Below are 12408 nucleotides of genomic sequence, written 5' to 3'. Positions count from 1 at the left end.
TGAGTTCAAGGCCTACAAAGTGAGTCCATGACAGCCAAGGCTACACAGAAAAACCCTGTCTCAAAAAACCAAAACAAAATAAAAATGACTGAATTGTGAGCTGGTTAAGATGGTTCTGCAGGTAAAAGGCATTGGCCACCAAGCCTAGCAATGTGAGTTCCATCCTGGAGGCCTCACAGAAGTAGAAGAAAAGAACTTGCCCTTAAAAACCCCAGCACTCTGGGAGGCAGAAGCAAGCAGAGCTCTGTAAGTTCGAGGACAGCCTGGGCTACCAAGCTGGTCTAGGACAGCCAAAGCTACACAGAGAAACCCTGTCTTGAAAAACAAAAAGAAAAGTTGTCCTTTTACCCCAGAATGTGCTCTGTGGCACACATTCACAAAAGCAAGTTTAGTAAAGAAAAAAATTTTAAGTACATGACTGCATCACAGCAGCACAGAGGCCATGCTAATCCCCAAGTCACTCTAATTCTAGGAGATGTGCTGTCCAGATTTAAAACTAGATTTTTGCAGTCCCTTAAAAAAGAACCCTATCATGGGAATACACATCACCAGGCAAATGCAACATTTTAGTGGTGAGAACATTAGGACCTAAGCAATTCAACACTGAGTAGTCCTGAACACCACCTTTCCCAGACAGCATTCACTGTCTGTCCCATAGGCCACCTGGCACTTACACACTTGTGAGTTACTATAGGTAGAGTAGGCTACCAAGATTTGACTGACAGCTTTACCTAAGAGACAGACACACGAGTTCTGCACAGTATCAACACAAGCCTCAATTTAGGGCAGTGATCATTGGCACTTCAAAGAAAAAAAAAATCATAAATACTTGTATCTTAATCTTACACAAAACCACCAGACAACCTTAGATCCTCCTTCTCCCCTCCCCCCAGAAACTAGCACAAACCCCTCTTCTCAATTTAATCTCAAAATAAGCTCTCATCTGACACCAACCAACAGAGTTAGTCAGAAGCTGATATAACTGAGCGGCTCTCTGCTACAAGCTGAATAAAGTGTTTAAAAAATATATACAGCCAGAAGAAGGAGGGAAAACAGAAATCTCTTAGCTGTAGCCAATTCTCAGCTAACTACATGCATATTGTCTACTTTGTACATTATTCACTACAAATTTTTAAATCTGGGGTTGATTTGTCTCTGACATCACACTGGTCCCATCCTAAATTGGTACAAGATAAGAGAATCGATTGAAAATTGACTTCATTTTAGCCAAAGCAGTATCTAACTAGACAAATCAACAGGAAAAAAATGCATAATTCATTCAAAAGCCACATAAAAATTATTTTTCCCGACTCAAAATTACACACAGCACTTCTTATGCAGAGCCGTAGGACTCGCTAGATATATGAACAGGACATTCAGTCATGACTAAAACTCTAAAATCATTATTCTCTTTCCTTTTTGTTTTATCCTATTAAAAACATAAAAGTTCAACTATATCTGGGCACAGGGGTCTTTTCTGAGACTGATTTTCCAACCAAGGATCATGCATGGAGATAACCTAGAACCCCTGCTTATTCTGAGTTCTGCTCGTTCTGATACTAAGTAGCCCATGGCAGCTCAGTATCCCAGTGGGTTCCCTAGTAAGGGGAAAAGGGACTGTCTCTGACATGAACTCAGTGACTGGCTCTTTGACCTCCCCCCACCCCACCCTGAGGGAGGAGCAGCCTTGCCAGGCCACAGAGGAGGACATTGCAGCCAGTCCTGATGAGACCTGATAAGCTAGGGTCAGATGGAAGGAGAGGAGGACCTCCCTATCAGTGGACTTAGAGTGGGGCAGGGAGGAGATGAGGGAGGGAGGGTGGGATTGGGAGGGAATGAGGGAGGGGGCTACGGCTGGGATGCAAAATAAATATACTAATTAATATAAAAAAATAAAAATTTAATTAAAAAAAAAAGTTAAAGTAAGAGACTCACCCCAAATTAATTCAGAAGATTCATGCCACATCAAATTAAACCCTTCTATCGTCTATGGTTGTGAAGCATTTTATTTCTAGCTAAAAAATATGGGCAAATTACAGGGTTGTATTTCTCAGCCTTAGGAATCTATTTGCAGCACTCCTTACAAACTAGTCTGCACAAATCTGGAGAAATGCTTGATCGAACACTGAACTTTAAGCCTCAATGGCATTACATAAATATCAACACTATTCAGAAATATTCAGAACAACATAAGCAGAGTCTAAATTTCCCTCTCAGAAGTATCACGAGAGGCCTCCTCTAAGCTTGCAGTAAAGCCTGTGTTATTTCAAAATTAGTGTCACAACAGTCAAGCTATGAGATTACAGATGTGCCAAAAGCAGTGGTAGAAAAACAAAAGGTCAATAATAGCGTTTATTCTTTCATCATCCTGGGTTTGACTTGCTATTTTTAGCCCTCTTACTCTTAGAAGTTCCAGGATTTTTTTTTTCAAAGACCATTGTATAAACTGAGTGAGCATCAACAAATGCTAACAATATCTCCCACAATACAACACAAACTGCTAATGGAAGAAACCTTGCGTTCTTTCCTCCATTACCACCCACCACACCCCAGTGGCACAATGGCTTAAAATAGCACCCTTGGTTTACAACCATCTACTGTCTAACACTAAACAGCATCCAATGGTGATGCTTGGTACCTCACAAGCCCTGAGAGCTTCTATTTCCCTGAAAAACATTCTTGAGTCTCATAATACATGTAAACTGGGAGATGAGGTTATGAATACTCCTCAAAAAACAATGAATAGATACTTAGTGACATAAAGTCCCTGCCCTACATCCAGTCTCACGTGGATGCTAGGGAAAGGCAAAGAAGAGACAGGACACTCAAGAACCAAATAAGTAACAAAGTACTGCTTAGTGAGGCCTCAAGAAGATAAACACAGAATTACTGTCGTCCCACAGGTCCACTTCCTGCTATCCCCCAGAAAAAACTGAGAATAGCTTCTCCAACAGATTCAAAAACATGTCCACAAGAGCACTGTTCATAATACCCACTGGTGCAAACAGCTCAGACATCCACTTATACTAGAACAGATAAAATGTGGGAATAGATCCACACACCGAACTATTCCACAAGGACTGATATATATGACTACAATATGGATGAACACTGAAACACATTATACCATAAAAGAAACTACATAAAAAGTCAGATACCCTAGAACTGTATCTATACAAAACATCCATATATAATTCATAAGGCATGCATTGCTAGGGCCTCGGTGTGGAGAGAAGCTGTTAAGTATGAGATTTTATTTTGAATCAAAAAATGTCTTAGATACAGACAGAAGTGATGGTCAAACAATGTGAAAGTACTAAATGGCACTGAGTTAATCACTTTAAAATAATTCATTATCAGGATGGTGGCTCACACCCATAATCCTAGCACTTGGTCAAGGCCAACCCTGAGCTACACAATGAATCTCAGGCTAGCCTGAGCTACAGACTGAGACCTTATCTCAAAAACAACAACAACATGGATTATAGATTTTAACTCCATGAATTAGTAAACAATGTTTTAAAAACTAAAACAAGGCTGGGTATAGTGATATACGCCTTTAATTCCAGCACTTGGGAGGCAGACACAGGAGAATCTCTGTGAGTTAGAGGCCAGCCTGGTCTACAGAGTGAGTTCTAAGATAGTCAGGGCTACACAGACAGAGCGAGGGACACAGAGCAATGAGCTGAGAGTTTACATCCTTAGCAGTAAGTGGGAGGCAGAGAGCTCGGACTGCAAATGAGGTGCATTTCTGAAAACTTAAGCCTGGCCCTAGAAACACATCTATAACAAAGCTATGCCTCCTAATCCTTCCCAAACAGCTCTACCAACTGAGGATCATATATTTCAAACATAGGAGCCTATGGGAGCCACTCTCATTCAAACTACCACAGGACTAGAACTAATTCATTTCCACATGCTCTACTTTCTGGGACTACAATTGGATCAAAGAAAGGATGCAATGGCCTCTTTTTTGGGTTTGTTTGATTTGATTTTCCAAGAGGGTCTGACACTATAGCCTAGGCTGTCAAAGAATTCTATATAGCCCAGTCTGGCCTTGAACTCATGGTGTGGTGGCTAACAACTATAATCCCAGCATTTATTTGAAAGCCTGAGACATGAGGAACATCTAAAGTTCAAGGGCAGCCTAGACTACACAAGGAACTGGGAGGAATAGACAGGAGGATCTCAGGTTGAGTCCTGCTGAGCTATACAGCAAAACCAAAACAAAAGAGGGAGGATAGGAGGAGGGGGAGAGGGAGAGAGAAGTGTGGCAGTGGCATCTAAATGTGACATATCAAATAGGTAAAGCAGGTACACATGACACCAAAAACATATACAGTGCGCACACACACAAACACACACTCACTCACAATCATGTTAAATGTTTGAGTCATTTTGACAACATCTAGCCTCTACAAGGGAGGAGTGACAAAGAAACCAGAGCAAGCAGGATTTCATCCTTCCAAATATCAATCCAGTTTGGATTAAATTTATGAGTCTAATGGACTCAATGCATGCTAGCTGGACTGAATTTCTAATTCTCAATCTTTTTAGAGGAATACTAAGTTCTTTCCCACTACTCATTAACATAGAGTTTTCAATTCATAAGCTAATAATGTTTTCCAAGGATTTCTAAAAGGCTAAATCACCATGAAAATTATCATTTCAACTAATACATATTATATGAATTGTAAGTTTAAGTTTTCATGTCATGCTCTCTTAGTTGACAATACCCTTGTTATGTCATTAAACTATAATTGTGTAAATCTGCTTCAACAAACAATAACTGAACCATCAATAAACTATTACAGCTTCCATAATCCCCAGCAAAGATTAGTTTCAACATCATCATCATAAATTAGTAGGGACAGGTCCCAAATCTCCTGATTGAAGCCATGAATTAGGTTTGCACAGTCATTTCTGCATTTAAGTGCTCAATAGTTTCAGTCTCTAAAATTTAATCACACTGTTAGGAACATCACAGGAAATCTGATCCCTTGTAAAAGGGAGGATTTGAGGCAAGATGAAAAGTCATCTCAAGACCGGTGGGCCTTTGAAGACAGCGCTGATTAGGAATTATGATAACTAAGAATTTCCACTTAAAAAATAATCAACTGCACTTAGAGGGTTTCTAGCACTTACATTTTTCTATTCAAACCTAAGTTTCTCTCTAACTGCAAGTCAGCTTTAGTCATTTTTAATGACAGAGAACAATGTATTAAGAAATAATTTGCTGGCTGTTATGCAAAACTATAATCCCAGCATTTGGGAGATGGGAGGCAGAACAATCAGTTCAAGTCCAGCCTGAGATGCATGAGACCCTGTCTCCAGAAAAGAAGTAATCTGAATTTTAAAGATGAATCTAAAGGCTGAGATCAAGTAAAGTACTTGCCCCATGCCTTAGAATCCACATTAAAAAAAAAAGGGGGGGGGGGTGGGAGCTGGCCAGACTAGCCCTATCAGTAAATGTTCCTCCTTGTTCAATTAAGAGACCCTGCCTTGGGGCTAGAGATGGCTCAGTGGCTCAGTGGTTAAGAGCACTGGCTGTTCCAGAGGACCTGGGTTCAATTCCTAGCACCCACTTGGCAGCTCACAACTGTCTGTAGCTCCACTTCCAGGGGAACTGACTTCATGCAGGCAGGCAAAACACCAACACACACACAAAATAAAATCAAAGAGACCCTGCCTCAATATCTAAGGTAGAGAGTGATGCAGGAGGACTCCACACCCACTGCTAACTCAGGCCTTCCCGGTTACATATGTGCACCCAAACACAAGCAATCACACACCAAAAGAACAGGGTTATTCTGAAATGTCGAGCCACTTCAGGGCCCTGTGCTAGTTCCTCTACCACACACACCCCATTCTCCTAGACAAACAAACGAGTTCCCTTTAAAAGTCAAAAAAACTGAGCCTACAAAACAGCTCAGGAGGCGAGGTTGCTTGTCACCTCAATTTGATCCCCAGAACCCACAAGGTGCAAAGACAGAAAAAAAAAAAAAATCCCAAAAGCATGTCAAGAACAGAGTCTCTGATTCTCATTCTATTCTCCCTCCCCACCTCTCTCTCATACACACAAATAAATCAATTTCCATAAATAAAATAAATAGCTGGCCACACTACTACACAGCTTAGATGGCAGAAGCATAGACCTCTTTGAATTCTAGGCCCATCAAGAGATGCCTCAATAAAGGAACGAACGAATGAATCTGGGTGGTGGTACATGCCTTTAATCCCAATAGAGGCAGGTAATCTCTGAGTTCAAGGCCAGCTCTGGTCTACAGAGCAAATTCCAGGACAACCAGGGCTACACAGAGAAACCCCGTTTCAAAAAGAAGAAAAAGAATAAATAAATAAATTTGGAAGAGTATGCAAATGTCAAGAGAACTGTAAGTCTACCTTTGAAAGTGAACACACGGCAAGCCTCTCAAGTTAGGATCAATATACCTGTATCTAATTCATCCACGAGCCACATAAAGCCTGCTAACTACCCTGAAGATACAGATGCACTTTTTCCAAGTTCATAATATACAGAGTGCCTTAGTTGGACATGCTGCACTGAGAGCACAGGAGTTGGGGGTCAGACATGGTGCACTTCTCTAAGTTGGTTGAGACTGAGAGTGTAACTCAGTGATCAAATACTTACCTGGCATATAAGAGGCCCTGAAACACCATCACCAAAAACAAAATTAAATACATAAAAAGGTGAGGAAGGAATTATCTTTGGTTATAAAGTTTTTAAATAGGCTTGAGAAATTTTTCAACATTTGACTTAATAAGGACTACATTAGAAGTGGGGCATGGTGGCATGTGCTTCCAGTACTCAGGAGGAAGAAACAGTCAGATTTGTGCACTTGACAGCCAGGGCTGCACAGAAAAACCCTATCTCAAAAAAACAAAGCAAACAGTTTGCAGTCCAGTCTCCACATTGCTAGCTACGGAAACTGGGATACTGGACATGTTAGTAAATCAATTTAAGTCTCAGGTTCTCATGTGTAAAAATGGGAATACAAGCCTGTTTTACACAACTCTTAAGAGGAATCACTGCGATAACAGATATGAAAGAAGCAAGTACGGTGGCTGACCCATAGCAGGAGCACAATAAAATGCTAGCTCATAAAAGCGAAAGGGTGGTGCAGTCAGCTGGAGGCCTGTAAAATCGAATCTGGCTCAACTTCTGTCTATAGGACCATTTCTCCTAAGAAACTAGGGAAGGCAGCACCTGGCTCTTGGCTGAGGCTGCAAACAAGTAAAAACTGAAGACAGAAAAACGTGAAGAAAAGCAAGCACAGATTTACAGTGGCAAGCCTGGTCAGGGAGAGTGTGTTGCCCTCACAGTTACAGATCTTACAAAGTCAGTAAAAAAGCTTTCAGGAGATAATACTCCATAGAACAGCAACTTTTTAACCTCAGGATGGACAAGTCCTTAAAATAAGACACTATAGGCATTACCCATAAAGAAAAGACCAATAATCTGACTCCATTAAAATTAAGAACTTCAGTTTATTGAAAGACATCATAAAGAGAGTGAAAAAGAAAGCTATAGGATAGAAAAGGTATTTGTAACATACACACAGGACAAAGGACTTGTATTCACAGTAAATAAAGACCTTCCAGGTCAACATGGTGGCAAAGGGGGTAAAGGTACTTGGCAATCAAACCTGCTAAACTTGACTTGAATTCCATCCCAAGGACCTATATTGTAAGAGAGAACTGACTCCCAAAAGTTGTTCTCTGACCTTCACACACGCATTAGTCATGGGACATAAGCCCACACCCATACATGCACCCACACACACACACAAAATAACTGTAAACGAATTGTTAAAGAACATTTAAAAGGAAGAACTTCTAAGTAGCAATAAAAGACTACATTCCAAATTAGAAGAGTGGATGGAGGGGGACTTTACAAATGAGGAAAGCCAAATGGCTAAGACAGGAAAAGCTGCTCAACCTGCTCACTACTCAAAGTTTAAACTGGCTAAAACTTTAACAGCTAACAAGACTGGGTGCTGAAAAGGACACAGAAACCACAGATTTCCTACATGTTGTGGAGGGTGACCCTAGCATAGCACTTTGGGAACAGTTTAGCCAGTGAGCAGCAAGACAAGTCCATGTTCTACTTAGAGCAACCATCTAGCTTCACCCAAAGCCAGAAGGGTTATAATTACGCTGAGATGCAGGGCAGGAGGTGCCCTACCTATACACCAACCATTCCACTCTTGGAAGTATACCTTAAAGAAACGTGTACACATGTGTTCCATGTGACATATGTGGAAATGTTCCAAGCAAACCAGCAACAACTAAAATATTCACAACAATGGAAAAAGAGAATATGAAGATTGTGTCCCTCTGCCCTATCTCTCCTATCAATTTACTACTATTCTACAAGCAAGGTCATCACTACGACTCCTATGTTTCTACTTTCCCAAACAAATTGCTTCCCTGGATACAAATGCAGCTGTATCTATGCAAGTGGGAAACAAAGGCCTATAACCTAGAGAACTAGCTTAGAAACTACAAGCCAGACCCTTGGTTAAATCTTTTCTAACAGGAAAATGAATGTTCAAAAAAGGGTGAGTGAGAGGCTGAGCAGGCAAAGGCACTTATTGCAAACCTGATGACCAAAGAGTTTGATGCCCTGGCACCAACCCAATGAAGACAACCAGACACCCAAAGTTGCAGCGGCGTGCACACACTCACTTGCATGCTCGCAGGCACAAGCACATTCACACACGAAGCACATTAAAATAACTCGTCCGAGCCAGGCAGTAGTGGCACACACCTTTAATCCTAGCACTCAGGAGGCAGAGGCAGGTGGATCTCTGAGTTTGAGGACAGTCAAGGCTACTATACAGAGAATCCCTGTCTCAAAAAAACAAAAATGAATTAATTAATTGACCAATTAATAGTTTGCCAAACTTGCTCTACCCTAATTACTTTTCATTTACATAATGTCTAACTTCCACCTGTTTTCACAAGTAGTCCATTAGTTCACAAGACAAAATACAACCACAGTGCATCTACCCAGAGGCCCAGGTGCAGCCAAAGCATAAAAATTCAGCTGTGTCATCTAAAGCCCTCCTTTAGGGTAAAACTTTCCTTCCTTATTTATTGATTTGATTACTTAAACCCAGAGTCTTAACTACCCAGGCTGACCTCAGAAGCCAAAAATGACCTTGAGATTACAAGCTCCTTAGCCATTCCTACTTAAAAACAAGACAGCTCAAATTCATTTTAGTACATGCGCAATTAATTTGTAATAAAGCAATCAAATGTCGTATTTCAGAGTTACATCAGAAAAATTAGGCTATGAGAGGAAGGATGTAGTTTCTAAAAACATACATTTTATTGGGGCTGGGGCCATGGCTCAGCACACTTAGTGCTGAAAGCATGGGCGCCTGGGTCCGAATCTCCAGCACCCATGTAAAAAAGCTGAGCATGGCTTAAATTGCCTGTAATCCCAGCATCAAAGGGTAGAGACAGGCAGCCTCCAGAAGCTCACTGTGGGGCCGGCCAGCCTAGCAAAAATGGCCAGCTTTCAGTTCAAAAAGAGACTATATCCAGGCACAAAAACTAACACAGTGCGAACCCAACACAAGTCCCATCCCTCTACCTCATGGCCATGCCGTTCTTCCGGCACCTCCACCCCAAGCGAACTTGGCTCACTTGGTCTCTTTTCCTACCTCAGACACCTGTATCACTAGCCCCTTTATAACTTCTACTGCTCTCACATCTCAGTACCGTCTCCCAACTGCAGGCGTTAAAACTGCTCCACGGTGCGCAGGAGCTCCTTGACCCGCCCTTCTGCTTTTACCCTGCCAGTTCCCATTACTCCCTGAACCCTGCCCAAACCAAAGTCCTACAAAGTTCAAAAACCCCACATGTCCTTGCCCAAGGTACCAAGCCTCCATTTCTCTTCCTGAGTACATTCTGTGTTCTCCCTTCTCCAGGCACACTTCTTCAAGACTTGGCCCAAGTTTACTCCAGGCAACCCTAGCCTATCGAATTAGAGGCCCCAACACCTTTCTTGGCTCACTGAAGACTGAGGGCACAGCCCAGCAAATTATACCCACCAAGACTTTTTGCCCAGTCCGGCCCACTTTCTTAACAGCCCTAGCATTTCCCTACTAATATATTTTTACAAATTACAAATAGACTCTCCCTATTAAAGTTTTTTCTGCCACCTTAACATCACCTTTTAGAAACTCTTCCAAACTTAACGCTATCGTATTCCAATTTGAGGATTCAACCCGATTCTTCTTTCCCTTCAAAGCAATTGCACCTGCCTCATGAACCAAGATCCACCCCCCAGGACAACACCCACTCAGCAACGCTCTCAACTCCGCATCCACCACGCCCAAACTCATCCTCAGTGCGTCCCCAGGTAACTGCAATCTCGCGATCTGAAACACTTCACCAGCCCTCACACGGCCCAGAACCTACCCACTCCCTACTCCCCCTCATACACCTGCTCCTACCCCTCCAGTTTCCTGTCCCGTCTTCCCTTCTCCAACCCTGCCCACGCCCTGGTCCAACCACTACCATCCATCCCACCAGTTCACTCACTCACTCACTCACAGAAATCCCCTCCCAGGCCCCTCCTTCCGACCCTCAGCCCCGCCCCGCCCCGCCCCGCCCGGCCCCGCCCCTGCACACACGAGCCCCGCCCCGCGCCCCGCAGGCTCGGGCAGGGGCGGAGCCTGTGCCTCCTCCCTCCTCTCCCCCGCCCCCTACCGTCACGCTCAGGGGCAGCCCGACCCCGAGCGGCCCCGCGGTGACCCCCGCGCGGAGGCCTGTGGGAGGGGCGTCGCGCGTCCTCGGCGAGCCCCGGCGGGCCCCCGCCCTCCCAGTCTCCTCCCCCTGGGAGCGCGCGGGGTGGGTGACAGACCTGGCCGCGCGCCACCGCCGCCGCGCCTACCGGGGGCGCTGCCGCTGCCCGGGAGAGAAGCCGCGGCCGCCGCCTGGAGGAGGTGCCCCGGCGCCCGCCACCGCTGCCGCCAGGGGTAGGAGCTAAGCCGCCGCCATTTTGTGTCCCCCTGTTGTTGTCGTTGACATGAATCCGACATGACACTGATTACAGCCCAATGGAGTCTCATTAAACCCGGGCCGCGGCCCCGCCCCGGCGCCGTCCCATTGGACCGGACCACCAGCACTCGAGGCCAGCCGTTGGCCCGCAGGTCTGTCCGTCACCCGCTCGCCGGCCGCCCTGCCCCCCATTGGGGCAGGCTCCTGCCGGTCACCGCGCCTCCGCTCAGACACACCTCTCGACCCAGCCTCCCCCCGCCCCGGCGCCGCCCCGAGGGAGGGCCGGCGGCCGGCACCAATCGACAGAGCGCGGGGCCCGCCTCCGCCGGGCACCGATTGGCCCGGCCTGCTTCTCCCGCACAGACACCGCGCCACCTCTACTTCCACCTGCCCGCCCCGCTCCCTCTGGGCAAGGATTGGACCTGGGCGCCGCCGAGGCGCCCGGCCCCATTGGCCGTACACGACGCCAATCCGAGGCCTCTTTCCTCTCCCCTCCCCCCCCGCCCCAGCGCCCCTAGCCCGCAGCTAAAGTTTGTGTGAGAGCTGATCGCTGGCGGCGGCCGCAGGATTTAGGGGTGGGCGCAGGCGGGCGCGCGCGGGCGGGCACGCGAAGTTAAAATTCGAGGTTCTCCGTCGCCAGCTCCCGCCGAGGAGCGCGCGGACGGGCGCGCCGCCCGGAGCGTTCCATCCCGCCCCCTCCTCCACCCTCTCTCCTGTCCCGTCCCGGGCGACTACTCGCCCGCCCCCTGGCTCGCATCCTACCCCCCCCCTCACATACCCCCTACCCTGCCAGCCCCAGACCGGGCGCAGGCGGAACGAGCTCGCGGCAGCCTCCTCGCCATCCCATACGGAGGGGGAGCGAGCCCCTGCCCGCCGGGCGTGCACCCCCGGCTCCGCACTCGCCCGTGTCTGCAAGCACGTGCACCATCCGCCGCTGCCTCCGGCCACCCCGGTCCCCGGCTAACCTCGCCTGCTGCCCGGCCAATCGCTTGCTGCCCTTTGTTGCTGCAGCCCGGGTCTCCCCGCTGCCTTCCTCAGCCTCCGCCTCGTCCTTTGCCAGCCGCCCGGGTCCGCAGCGCCGCGCTCCCCCCGCCCGGGACCCACCGCCGCCGCCTCCTTCTCCTCCTCCGCCTCCTCCTCCTCGGCTCCGGGCTGCAGCGCACAGAGCCCGAGGCAGCGCCGCCCAGCCCCGCTCCCCCCGCGCCGCCCGCTAGCCCGCCTGGCCCGGCCGGGGGCGCAGCCCGGACCCCGCCCGCCCCAGTCTCCGCCCCGGGGGTACCTGCCTCCGCCCCGGGGGGCTCCGCTCACCGCCCTCGGGGGAGGGCGGGTACGCCGGTGTCCGTGAGAGGATGGGGACGCCTGGGCCGTTTTGGGGCG

At 47.0% G+C, this 12408-nt stretch overlaps 1 protein-coding gene across 6 annotated transcripts in view; it reads right to left on the bottom strand.

Moving 5' to 3' along the window:
* Positions 1-12133, bottom strand: part of Kat6b (lysine acetyltransferase 6B) — a 167533-nt gene extending 155400 nt beyond the window's left edge. For 3 of the 6 annotated variants that reach the window (XM_021637496.2, XM_021637499.2, XM_021637502.2), the window contains exon 1: positions 11997-12133. The gene's annotated coding sequence lies outside the window, so the exon portion shown is untranslated. Of the gene's footprint in view, positions 1-10894; positions 11206-11996 lie in introns of those variants that run through there. The other 3 variants (XM_021637497.2, XM_060382093.1, XM_060382094.1) reach the window with 3 other exon arrangements.
* Between the last annotated feature and the right edge of the window lie 275 nt (positions 12134-12408).

This window comes from Meriones unguiculatus, chromosome 4 (genome assembly GCF_030254825.1).
Source record: "Meriones unguiculatus strain TT.TT164.6M chromosome 4, Bangor_MerUng_6.1, whole genome shotgun sequence".
Lineage (NCBI taxonomy): Eukaryota > Metazoa > Chordata > Mammalia > Rodentia > Muridae > Meriones > Meriones unguiculatus.
This window is presented reverse-complemented; position numbering and strand designations above follow the sequence as displayed.